Source organism: Asterias amurensis, chromosome 19 (genome assembly GCF_032118995.1).
Source record: "Asterias amurensis chromosome 19, ASM3211899v1".
In the NCBI taxonomy this organism is placed as follows: Eukaryota; Metazoa; Echinodermata; class Asteroidea; order Forcipulatida; family Asteriidae; genus Asterias; species Asterias amurensis.
In genome coordinates, this window is record NC_092666.1 from 7,585,643 (window position 1) to 7,597,562 (window position 11,920).

Consider the following 11,920-nt stretch of genomic DNA (forward strand, 5'->3'; position numbering starts at 1 on the left):
CTTAAAAGCCTACCTCAGAAATTTGGCGCTTGCACGTAAGCGGGGAATCGTGATGGTAAGCGCGGAATTCGGCGGTAAGCAGAGCCATAAAATTGGGCCCTGGTCATTCTCAACCATTTAAACACCTCAGGTGTAGCGCTCTCAACCAATAGGAGTAGCGAAACTGTCTTGGGTATTTATGAATGGATTTTTATAAATTTCATGAATTTTCAGTAAAACTTCCGTCTAAGCTTTCTTAGTTTGCAGTTTATTAACTTTAATCAATTATCACAACTCGACTGTGTATCAGCTCCCTGGCATATGTTATTTTTAGTATCCGTATGTCATTGCTGGTAATGCTCATTAACATAATTATCAATCACTTTACTTTGAAGTGCTTTCTTTTGCCATTATAGTAAGTTTTAAAATGTTCAATTTGTGTTGCCAGGTTTTTATTCATTCAAACTTACATTTATTTTCATATGAAATCAAGTACAAACAATTGTTTTTTAAAGGATAACCAATAAACAAACAAGTTCTTTGGTTTGTATCCCACTCCAGTGAATTTGTCTTTGTTCACCCCAAAATCATTTACAATTTGCCAGGTCAGTAATTTCCTTTGATATGATTTGAAAATTTGCACGGTGGAAGTTTTATTATTGTACACAGTAAAACATCTGTTTTGAGAAGTGTTTGTTTTAAAGACCGTTGGTTAATGACTCTTTATTCCAGAACTTCAAACATAGAATTAATCTGCAACAAAATCTATACAAAAAGTGATTGCGTTTTTAAAAACCTGTGTCATTTGTCTCAACATGGGAAGAATTTTCCCTTTATATAGGAATACAAGCTGGAAAGCATTACCGCTGTAACGATTCTTATGTTCAATTTGTGAGTGGGGTTCAAAATTGTTACCCCTGGCATCCCCATATGTACCAAAAAGGTTAAATGTTTCTCAAAATGCATTCCAGAGTTCAATATGGTCCAACTGGAAAGAATTTAGTCAAAATAGGATACAATAATAGGGATATCCGAGAAGCGTTACTGCGGTAATGCTTTTTTATTCAATTGGGGGGGGGGGGAATAAAAAGTGGTACCCTGTTTTCCATACTCGGACGTGTGTACTTCTCAAACGATGCACTGTACTATCCAAAGATGTTGTACTTCTTACCACTTAAAGTTTTCTTGTTGGATTTTCAGAGTTTCATTGTCCAAAATAGGGAGAGTAGTTCCTATAGAAACACAATCTGAGAAGCATTACCGTAGTGACGCTTCTTACATTAAATTTTGGGGTGGCCAGTTTCTATTAAAGCCATTAGACACTATTGGTAATTGTCAAAGACCAGTCTTCCCACTTGCTGTATCTCAACATATTATGCATATAATAATAAACCAGTGAAAATTTGAGCTCGATTGGTCGTCGAAGTTGCAAGATAAGGCCGTGTCCCGAAACGGCGACTTCGGCTACAGCTACGGCTAGGGCGCGCGCGTCTGCCTATCCTTCAACACTGATAGATAGAAGTACTGAGTATACAGTGCTAACACACATCGGTGTATGGGTAAAAACCAAAATTAATATTCTTTATCCCCGATGCAAATTTAACATCTATTATACTGATAGACGCGTTGATCTAGCCGTAGCTGAAGCCGAAGTCGTCGTTTCGAACACGGCCTAACTATGAAAGAAAAAAATACCCTTGTCACACAAAGTTGTGTGCTTTCAGATGCTTGATTACGGGACCTCAAATTCTAAACTTGAGGTCTCGAAATCAAATTCGTGGAAAATTATTTCTTCTTTCTCGAAAACTGTCCCACTTCAGAGGGAGCCGTTTCTCACAATGTTTTATACTACGAACCTCTCCCCATTACTCATTACCAAGTAAGGTTTTATGCTAATAATTATTTTGAGTAATTTACCAGTATAAGTAGTGTCCACTGCCTTTAAGTTATTTTTCTGTGCTTAGAAAGTTTTTGTGCTTCCAGGCATAATGAAATACGTCCTACGTTCCAGTCTATTTCCTGGCAGGCAATACATTCCACTGCTCATGTTCTGAAAAAATGCTGTATAATAACAACCAAATAAATAGGCTGGATTTCTGAATAAAACTATTGGAAAAAGTCATAAAAACAGAACTTTGATAGCGCCCTCTATTGACAGCCTAAATTCAATAATGTTTCAAATTACTGTCATGTTCTTCATCAACGTTCTCCAATAATTTCACGAAATCACCTCAAAATCAAAGATTAATTTTCATCCATCAACCAGTTAATTCTCGCCAGCGCGTGCAGCATAAAAGTGAGTAGGACTTTTCTTATTTTGTTATCTCTAAAGATGGGATATTGGTATAAGTATGGGGCTCGTTAGCCCACCTTGTTGAACTGTAATGGCTCCGCTTTTAACATCGGTCCCATCACTCACTGTCACCATTACCTTACAGCCCACCTTCGATACATGTCTTAAACGCTAAGTTTTCAAAGGTCGCAAAGTGCCAGGTAGTTTGATTGCAAATTTCTCCCATTTATAACAGACCTTTACTACTCCAACACACCTCATTGTATTCCTTACATCAGTCTGTGGAATTACTATAACACAAAACAGGGCTTACTAGTATGATGACTTGGCGTTCAATAAGACATGTATCGGAGGTGGGCTGTAATGGTGACAGTGATGAGAACGATGTTAAAAGCGGAGCCATTAACAGCTCAACAAGGTGGGCTAGGGGCTTGTAATCAGTGATGATCAGTCATTGATGGTCTGCTGCGTGTGTGGAAGGTTTGTTATTTACCAGTTACGATATGGTACTGTTTTACCGTAGTTACAGAAGTTCCGGAGTACTCAATCAGCAAAGGTGTTGGAAAAGTTTCCGTATGGCGCCACCACTTTTTCATTCGAAATAAAAGAAAAAAGTATCTAATTTACCTGATTGATATATCCCTTTTTGTAAAAATGAGTGAAAAAGTTGTGGCGCCATACGGAAAGTTATCCAAAAATAATATTAATAATTGACACTAGGCCTAGATGCCCTGTGTGTTTCGTTGTCTACGGATGTATGTGATGTGTGCTTTGTTTACCCCACCTGCTTCTTCTATTCTGTGGAAGAGGTAAAGACATCATCAGTGGTAAAGCTCGTTCATTTCAACAATGGATGAAGGTAAGTGAAAAATTAACAACATCTTCCCAGTTTTCTCATTTGCTTTCACCTTTTTTGTTTACAGTACAGTACTCTTGATGTTGGAACTGTAATACTTACCTTCATTGGTGATGATCAGTGTTGTAGCGATGGTGGGCGACGGTGGGCAGACCTGCCCAGTACTGACAATTTCCGCCCGGCACTTCAGCTGAAAAACAGACTGCCAATACCACAACTAGTTCCAATGGTAGGTCTTGTATTGCATAATGGTCATCAGCCAGTGAGGCAGTTGAACATCTTCTGTGATTAATTTCTGGACAGAAGTTTTATTGGGCTGTTAAAGTCACCTGGAAGTGGTATTTTTTCAAAATAAAGCTTTTGTCACTAATATATGTGATTTGATGAGTGGAATGTGAATCAGTTAACTAAGGTTTTAAAAAATCAGTTCTTATGTTATTTACAAATTTAACAGTAGACCCCGACCCGAGAAGGCGCTGTTCGTGACGTCAATCGAGGCAGACTTTGCCTGTAATGCGTAGAGTAAACACAATTGCAAAGTACATGTACGGACCAAGTCGTGAGTTTGTGCGTTTAAAAACAAAAAAAAATGTTTTTTTCCGGCAATGCCGACCAGGTGTATTGCTGCTGAATGCAGAAAAACACTTTTTGAAATGTACCAACTCACGACTTGGACGTACATGTACTTTGCACGTGTGTTTATTATACGCATTGCAGGCAAAGTCTGCCTCGAATGGCGTCACAAAAGGGGTAGGCGGAGTCAGCCCCCCAAACAACTTTATATATTTTTTTAACATATAAATCGTGACAAACAATTACTAAAAAAAATTGTTTTATTGTTTGTAAGTATATACTCTTATGTTTGAAAGAAAAAAATCTACTTCCAGGTGACTTTAAGTTTGTACAATGATGCTTTAAGGCAAAACGAGTTGTCTTTCGACCCTTGTCATTTTATTTAATTTTTGGAAATCTGAAAAGAGCAAAAGCTATACTCTGCTACTTTGAAAACTCTAGGTTTATACAACCATTTTTTCAAAATTTATGAAAGGAGATAATACCAAGAGATCTGAGCAACTGAAAAAGGTTGAAAGCCCTTTACATCCACATGTATCAACTGCTAGACAAATTGCTTAGGCCTGCAGACATCCCGCTCCTCCGCCCCTTTGACATAATGTCGGAGGAACCACCTGCAACCAAGTGGAAATGACCAAAAACACTTTTCCAAAAACAAAGTGTCACCCGCCAGACAAATGTTTTGCTGCATTTGGCCTGGCAGACGCTCTGCTCCCCCCCAACTTTGTATAGGGAATGGTGTTATTGGTTTTTTCAACTTGGTTTATGTGGCTCCTCTGATGTTTAACCCGGGGGTTGGGAGAGGAGGAGTCTAGCGGGCCCAATGCGGCAAAACCCTTGTCTGGCGGCTGATACTGGTTTGGGGAATAGTGTCATTGGTCAATTCAACTTTGTTTGAGGTGGTTCCTCTGATGTTTACTTAAGTAGGGGGGGGGGGTGTCGGGCGGGCCCAATGCAGCAAAACCTTTGTCTGGTGGCTGATACTGGTATTGGGAATAGTGTCATCATTGGTCATTTCAACTTGGTTTTAGGTGGTTCCTCAGATGTTTAACCCAGGAGAGGGGGGGGGGGTGTCTGGCGGGCCCAATTCAGCAAATCTCAAGTCTGGTGGCTGATACTGGTATTAATTATAGTGTTATTGGTCCTTTCTCTATCTGGTCATTTCAACTGCGGTTCCTCTGTTGTTTAACCCAGCTACTAGCATACTTGTTATTAAATTATGGGCTCTTACGTTTTAAAAGAACACCAGGTCGACGCGTGGGGTCAGGGCTGGAGCTCCAGAAAGGGGGTGTTTTTAGAATTATGTATTTCAAGAGTATCACTGAGTATGGATTGAATTTTTGGTGCATCTTCATAAACCCTTGGAGTATCAAGAAGACGACAGGCCTAACCATGCCGGATTAACATGAGTTGAGATTTGTGAGTTTGGTGTTATTTACCGAGCTTTGTTTGTTTTGATTGGCTGTTTGCAGGGAAGAGGTTGAATCAAGGAAGAGGCTTAGTGAGAACAATGCAAAGGACTTGAAGCATATGGATAAAAGACGAAGAGACAACCAGGAGCTCCACACAGGTTATTACATTTGGAGAAATCTTTCCATAAAGCTTTGTCCTTTTTGTTGAAACTGTACTTAATTTTGGTCCAATACCAATCCATCAAGTAGTTTATTTATTTGTTTATTTATTTATTCACCCAGGCTTTAAAAACTTCAAAACACACAGCAACAATAAGTAGAAATGTATAACTTTTGCATTATTAGTAAAATAATTAGAGACATATCAACAAAAAGCAAGCAGAAGCCTATAGGGATTGCCCAATAGGGAACCAAATCACTATCCAGTTCTTGAATTGGTCTCAACGTTTTGACCAGCTTGCTCTAGTCATCGTCAAGAGACTGACTCCGGGGTAGTGCAGTTAATTATGATCCTATAAAGCTAAAGTAGTTGTCCCAGCCAATTTTCTATACCTGCGCCAGGGTATATTTACAAAGCAGGACAGTTCTTTTCAGAACAAGTTTCCCCAAAATCTGATATTCTACTCTTTGCGGTAGTAAAATAAAGCAAGACAGTTCTCTAAAGAACAAACTCTACCTGGCAAGTAGAAACACACATGGTGTTTGTTACTGCAAACCAAATATATATTGATACCTCACCATGCAAAGCCTAAATTCTTTTGTACCCTTTTCACTGATGAAAGAGGTTTCTAAAAAAAGTATTGCCTTGTTAGTGATTTCCAATCCATGTTTAGTTTCACCTCACATGTAGGTACTTTTTTCCCCAAAAGACTTCGTTGGATTAAAACACAAGTGCTTTATTTGTCTTTAAAAAGACAAATTTGTCTTTAAAAAGACAAATAGGTAATTAATATCTGCAAATTATTTATTATGGCCCATCAAAATGAACTAGGCATTTGTGAGCTTTTAAGAAACTGGTGATTGTTAAATGTAATACTGTAAAAAATTAACTATGCCTAGTGATCAAATGCACACAAAACATGCAACTACACATGTAGATCATTCAGACTGAATTTCTTCGTTTAACAGCAGCTGATGTAAATTTGTCCGATATTTGTTGTCTATTGTAGGTTGCGTAGAGAAGCCCTACAGAAGTACATTCGGCGAGCAGTAGCATCTAGACAAACGGTAAGTACAGTCTTTCTTATGATTTTGCTCCTGTAGATGATCAGCGTATATTAATAGAAACATGAGTCTTTAACCAATAGTTCTTTTCCTAACAAACACTATTCAAAAAGAGACTCACACGGTGTTATCGCAAAATGTTCTTATAGTTATAATTCCACCATACAAAGTTTCAAATTCTACTAATGGTGGTGGGCATCAAATAGGTGGGGGTGGGGTGTGACAAGGGGAGAGGGGCACAATATCAAATGTCCCCCCCCATCTTTTTGACCACCTTGATCATGAAGCCAAAGTATTGCACTGTGTAAGACCAACCCTGTGTCTCGCCATGGGCATTAATCCTGGGGGCTAAGGATGACACAACTTTTTAGAAGGGTGGGGGACACTATATCAAACGTCCCCTCTCAAAATTGACCGAAGATTGCACCACAGAGCATCTAAAATGCAGAATTTTCCCGTGCCTATAGCTGATGTGACCTCTGACATCACACGAAAACCATAACATGATTCGCGCGCATACTGCCGGGCAAAACCTTTGTGTTTTGGTAGCCAGCTAGAAAGTGTACGCAATCTTACTGTGACTGCGCAACTCGGGTGCCCGGCGAAACATGACGTATAGAGTGTTTTGTCAACAGAGGGTGGTTTGAATGTAAACATAGGTCACATCGTCTATAAGCGGGCCTGGACCCTATGCTATTTGGCTTCTCACACGAATGCTCAAACATTATGATTGATGCCATTGACGGGACACAGGGTTTGGTCTTATACGGTGCAATACTTGAGTTTCAAGATAAAGACAAGTCATTAGATACGGCAAACATTTCAGTTTATGCCCTCCACCCTTCAAAAATGGGGGGGGTGGGGCGGGGGGATAGTCCCTTCCACTGTTTCAAGGGGGAGGTGCAATTTTGTCAACGTTTGAGCATTAGTGTGAGAAGCCAAACAGCATCTAGGATCCAGGCCTGATTAAAGGCAGTGGACACTATTGGAAGTGACTCAAAATAATTATCAGCCTAAAACCTCACTTGGTAACGTGCAATGGGGAGAGGTTGATAGTATCAAACATTGTGAGAAACGGCTCCCTCTGAAGTGTCGTAGTTCCCGAGAAAGAAGTAATTTTTCATGAAATTCATTTCAAGATCTCAGATTTAGAATGCAAGGTCTCGAAATCAAGCATCTGAAAGCACACTACTCTGTGTGACAGGTGTTTTTTTGTTTTGTGCATTAATATCTCGCAACGACCGATTGAGCTCAGTTTTTCACAGGTTTGTTATTTTAGGCATTTTGAGATACACCAAGTGAGAAGACTGGTCTTTGAAAATTACCAATAGTGTCCAGAGTCTTTAGGCGAGCCCGGACTCATTTGCCCCCTACAACTTGTGTCATGTATGTAGATCCGTACTTGAAGATGCTGTTAACTCAAAAGGTTCTACTGCTGCTCACATTTTAAAGGCCTTGCTCTATTCCATTCTTTTTGCCTCTTGTTGACAGTTGCCCTAAGATTGCACCACAGAGCATCTAGAATGTGAACTGTTCCCAGGCCCTTAAACGGGCCCGACCCACGCCGTAAAGGTTTCACACGAGCATGCTTATAGATCCGCACATGAAGATGATGTTAACCAAAAAGGTTATACAACTGCTGCTCACATTTAAAAGGCTTTATAAATGTTCTGTTCCATTCGTTTTGCCTATTGGCCTAAGTTTGCACCAGAGAACATCTAGAATGCAAAGTTTTGCCCAGGCCGAAAAAGGTTTTGCGTTCCGCTTTGTAGCATGCTCCATCTTTAATTGGTTTGCCCTACCAACAAGCCCCCACCCCCTTTATAGAATTTCCTGTCTTAATCCACCCTTGACGATGCTAGGAATGAACCGCCGTCTGAGCATTATATGTAGAAATAATTTGTATACGCAGCTATAATTGAGTTGGTTTTTAGCTAATAACCAGGATAGCAATTAAATGGTGCATCATTTGTCATAGCTCGAAATAGCCATTAAATTCCAAGATCTCAGATGGGGCACATCTTCCCTCAGACTCATAAGATTGCACTAGAGAGCATAAATGGCCTTAAAATTTTCCTGGGGCCCTTAAGCGAGGCCGGACCCCACGCCGTAGATGGTATGACTAACGATGTTCCTCCCCCCATCTTTCAAGACAGATTGACGCCGATGCTAATGGTCACTCTAAAGAAATTATAACATTATGAATGTTTTCTCATTTTCTCAGTTGCACAAAACCCAAGAGAGCAAAAGAGCTGAGCTGGAGAGTCAAATGAAGGATAACAGGAAGCGGAGGAAGACTCTGTAAGAGACACTGTTTTTTTTCTTATTCAAGATTACATCTCAGCAACACCGTACTTAAGGGTTTGGATACCTTTTGAACAACACAAAACTCAATGTCAACAGATATACATTAAACTATCCGGTTTGAAGATAATGGTGGTAGAAGGCTTCTAAAATATTACTTGCCTTGCTGAGGTTGTAAGTTTTGAGACATGAGTAAAAAAATGTTATGAAAGTAGTTTTCGTTTCATGAAACAAAAGTGATCTTAGCATGTAAAACGTATTTACGCTACTCTCCTGAAAACCTTGCTGTTTGATTTTGCCTTTTGTTTTCTTCGCAAAACTTTAAAACTAATGTTGCTAAAATTGTATTATACATGTACATCATTCACAGTGCATAGGGATTTATGTAGCGGCAAAATTGTTATACAAAAGGTACCAAAACCCTTTAAAGATACAACTTTGTACTTGTTTTTGAGATCGTCATTCCTTTTATCGATTGTCCCTGAATGAGAATGCATTATTAACTGAACCATTTCTGGGTTTATAATTTGGTTTTAACCTTTACACTGATGTGTTTTAACCACTGTACCCTGTGAAAACAAATATAATATGCAAATCACTCGAGTGGGATTTGACCGCGCGACCTTTGCATTGCTAAAGCAGATGTCCTACAACTAGACCACCGAGCTAGCCCGATGGCTAGAGGCAGCTCAAATCCTGGGTTTAAAAAACTGACTGACCCATAACCCTATTAACAATAAATAATTGTAGTGCCAGTAGTGAAAATTCTTGTTGTTTCTGTCCAAATTGCTTGTATTAGAAATGTAAAGTTATTGTGTAATGTTTATTTTCATCTGCAGCACGCAGCAGCGCTGGAGTGGGAGTGAAAAGATCACCTTTTGTCACAACAGTGGAGTCAGTGCTACTATACGGAGATGAGACCTAGACCCTAACCACCAGGATGGAGAAGTCTCTGGATGGTTGCTACACCAGGATGCAGCGTATGACCCTAAACATCCCCTGGCAAGACCACATGAGAAACTCCAATCTGTATGCTGGCTGGCCAAAGGCTACAGAGAAGATCCGTGAACGCCACCTCAAGCTTGCTTGGCACTGTATCCGCCACTCAGAGCTTGCCCCTTGCCCAATCATCCTCTGGGAGCCCACCCAAGGCAAGGCTTCTCGTGGGAGAAGATGACTCTCCTACCTAGACACACTGAAATGAGACATCGGCTTGACCAGCGATGAAGAACTAGGCTCCTTCATGCTGGACCGGAACATCTGGAGAAAAATCACTGAGCAGGCTCGAGCCTCTAGATGGCGCTTGACTTGATTGATTGGGAGTATGATTCAAACTGCGAGCAGCTCATCAGGCCTCATCCAAAACACCTGTCATCATAGTCCATAGTGATGGTACCCAAGCCCATCAAGAGAGCCCCATAGTCTGCCGACCAGAACACCAATGGGAATCTTGAGGTTCAGGTGGTCACCAAGCAAAATCCTAAGGAGAGGTCAGATAAGACTGGTGAGGTCAACCATTTTGAAGTCCAGTCGCTCAGACGACGTCATTTTTGTCACAGTGATGAATTTGGTAATGCTTCACCAAAGTCAGTCGGTTCAGAGCCTCCATCGCCAACACGATCAACGGAGAAATCTTCAAGAAAAGATGCTGTCATCCCATCACCTTGGGGTTCACCACAGAAATCCCAAGGTGATGAGCTCTCTGCAGCGTTTCCTGGTCATCACACCAGAAGCATCAGCCATAAGAAAGTACCGGAAGAAGGCGTCAATCCCGAAGTTTTTTAATTAGGTTTTATTGTTTTGTTATCCTTGAGTTTTATACATATTAACTGCAACAATGACGCTACAGTTGTACCAGTTGCTTTAAAATGTATTAAACCACCTCAGATGTATAATTATTTAACTTGGCTTTTAAGTCACTGGACACTATTGGTAACTGTCAAACACTAGTCTTCACAGTTGGTGCATCTCAACATATGCACAAAATAACAAACCTGAGAAAATTTGAGCTCACAAAGTTTTATACTATCACCCTCTCCCCATTACTCAAAATCAACTGGTATGCAGTGCTAACCCCTAAATGAATTAGCACCGTGGACTTGTTAATGCCTTTATCAAATTATGTGACAGGATGCCATACACAAAGCAAACCCTTTCCATTAGGGCATGAATACAACAAATTAAAAAAATTATATGATGTTATATGGGATAGTAGGGTTTGTATAAAAAGCAAAACTTATAACAAGGAACAAAGTTAACTTACTGTTTTAAAGGCACTGTACACATTTGGTAATTACTCAAAATAGGCCTTTATTAGCATAAAACATTATTTGGTAACGAGCAACGGAAGACTGTTGATAGTATAAAACATTGTGAGAAACGACTTCCTATAAAGAGATAATTTCTCACTAAAATAATATATATAAAAATTGGCCAGAAGCACACTATTTTATACAACAAGGGTGATTTTTTCTTTCATCAGTTTCTTGCAACTTCAATGAACAGTTGAGTCCAAATTTCCACATTCTTGTTTCTTTATGCATATATGTTCGGATACACCGAATACGAATACTGGTCTTTGACAAAAACCAAACGTGTTCAGTCCTTATTGTGTTTTTTTTTTTAAATTAAGATGCGTACTGCCTGTGATAGTATTAACAAACCATGCAATGTACTTGTACAGTAGCATTAACATCAGTGCCCAATTTCATATAGCTACTTTTAGCAAGCACAAACCATAGAGTTATATATAAGAACTAGAGCGCGCACTGACCTATATACGCGCCCCGGTATGCGAGCAGGCGGCCATTTTTTAAGTTGACAACACAGCTATCTCACAGTGTGTGTTTGTGCGGCCATTTTGTAAGTTGAACAAACAGCATCGCGTGAGCGTTCAATACAAAAATTCAAACATGTATTTCGTATTCAACGCGCGTGCAGAATGACGCGCTTATCATCTTGCGGTCCCGTAGCGTTTGTGCACGAAGCAACGCTCGTTTGCCCTCTAGTTCGTATATATAATTCCATGGCACAAACACATTTCTTGTTACCAGACTAAAAAGATACCAGCAAGGAACCATGTCACATGGTCCATCTTTTGCTTGTTTCCTGCTTAAATTTGCTCAGCAGACAAGAAAATGTTAAGCAAAGATGTCTGTTTAAGCAGCTACATGAAATTGGCCTGCAGTGCGTTATCAGTATCAGTATTTTTCAGCATTATTGTTTTATTTTTAAGGTTCTGGTTTTTGTTTGTTTTTGCATTTTATTTGTTTCCTGAAC

General features: G+C 39.8%; 1 long non-coding RNA gene and 1 pseudogene across 1 annotated transcript; both read left to right on the plus strand.

Moving 5' to 3' along the window:
- The first annotated feature begins 2,030 nt into the window (after positions 1-2,030).
- Positions 2,031-9,879, plus strand: LOC139951778 (uncharacterized). Its single transcript, XR_011787842.1, has 6 exons — positions 2,031-2,275; positions 3,196-3,357; positions 5,174-5,271; positions 6,283-6,340; positions 8,562-8,638; positions 9,481-9,879. It is a non-coding gene; the product is annotated as an uncharacterized lncRNA (long non-coding RNA).
- A 4-nt stretch (positions 9,880-9,883) lies between these two features.
- On the plus strand, positions 9,884-10,568 carry LOC139951777 (uncharacterized; annotated as a pseudogene).
- Positions 10,569-11,920: the final 1,352 nt, after the last annotated feature.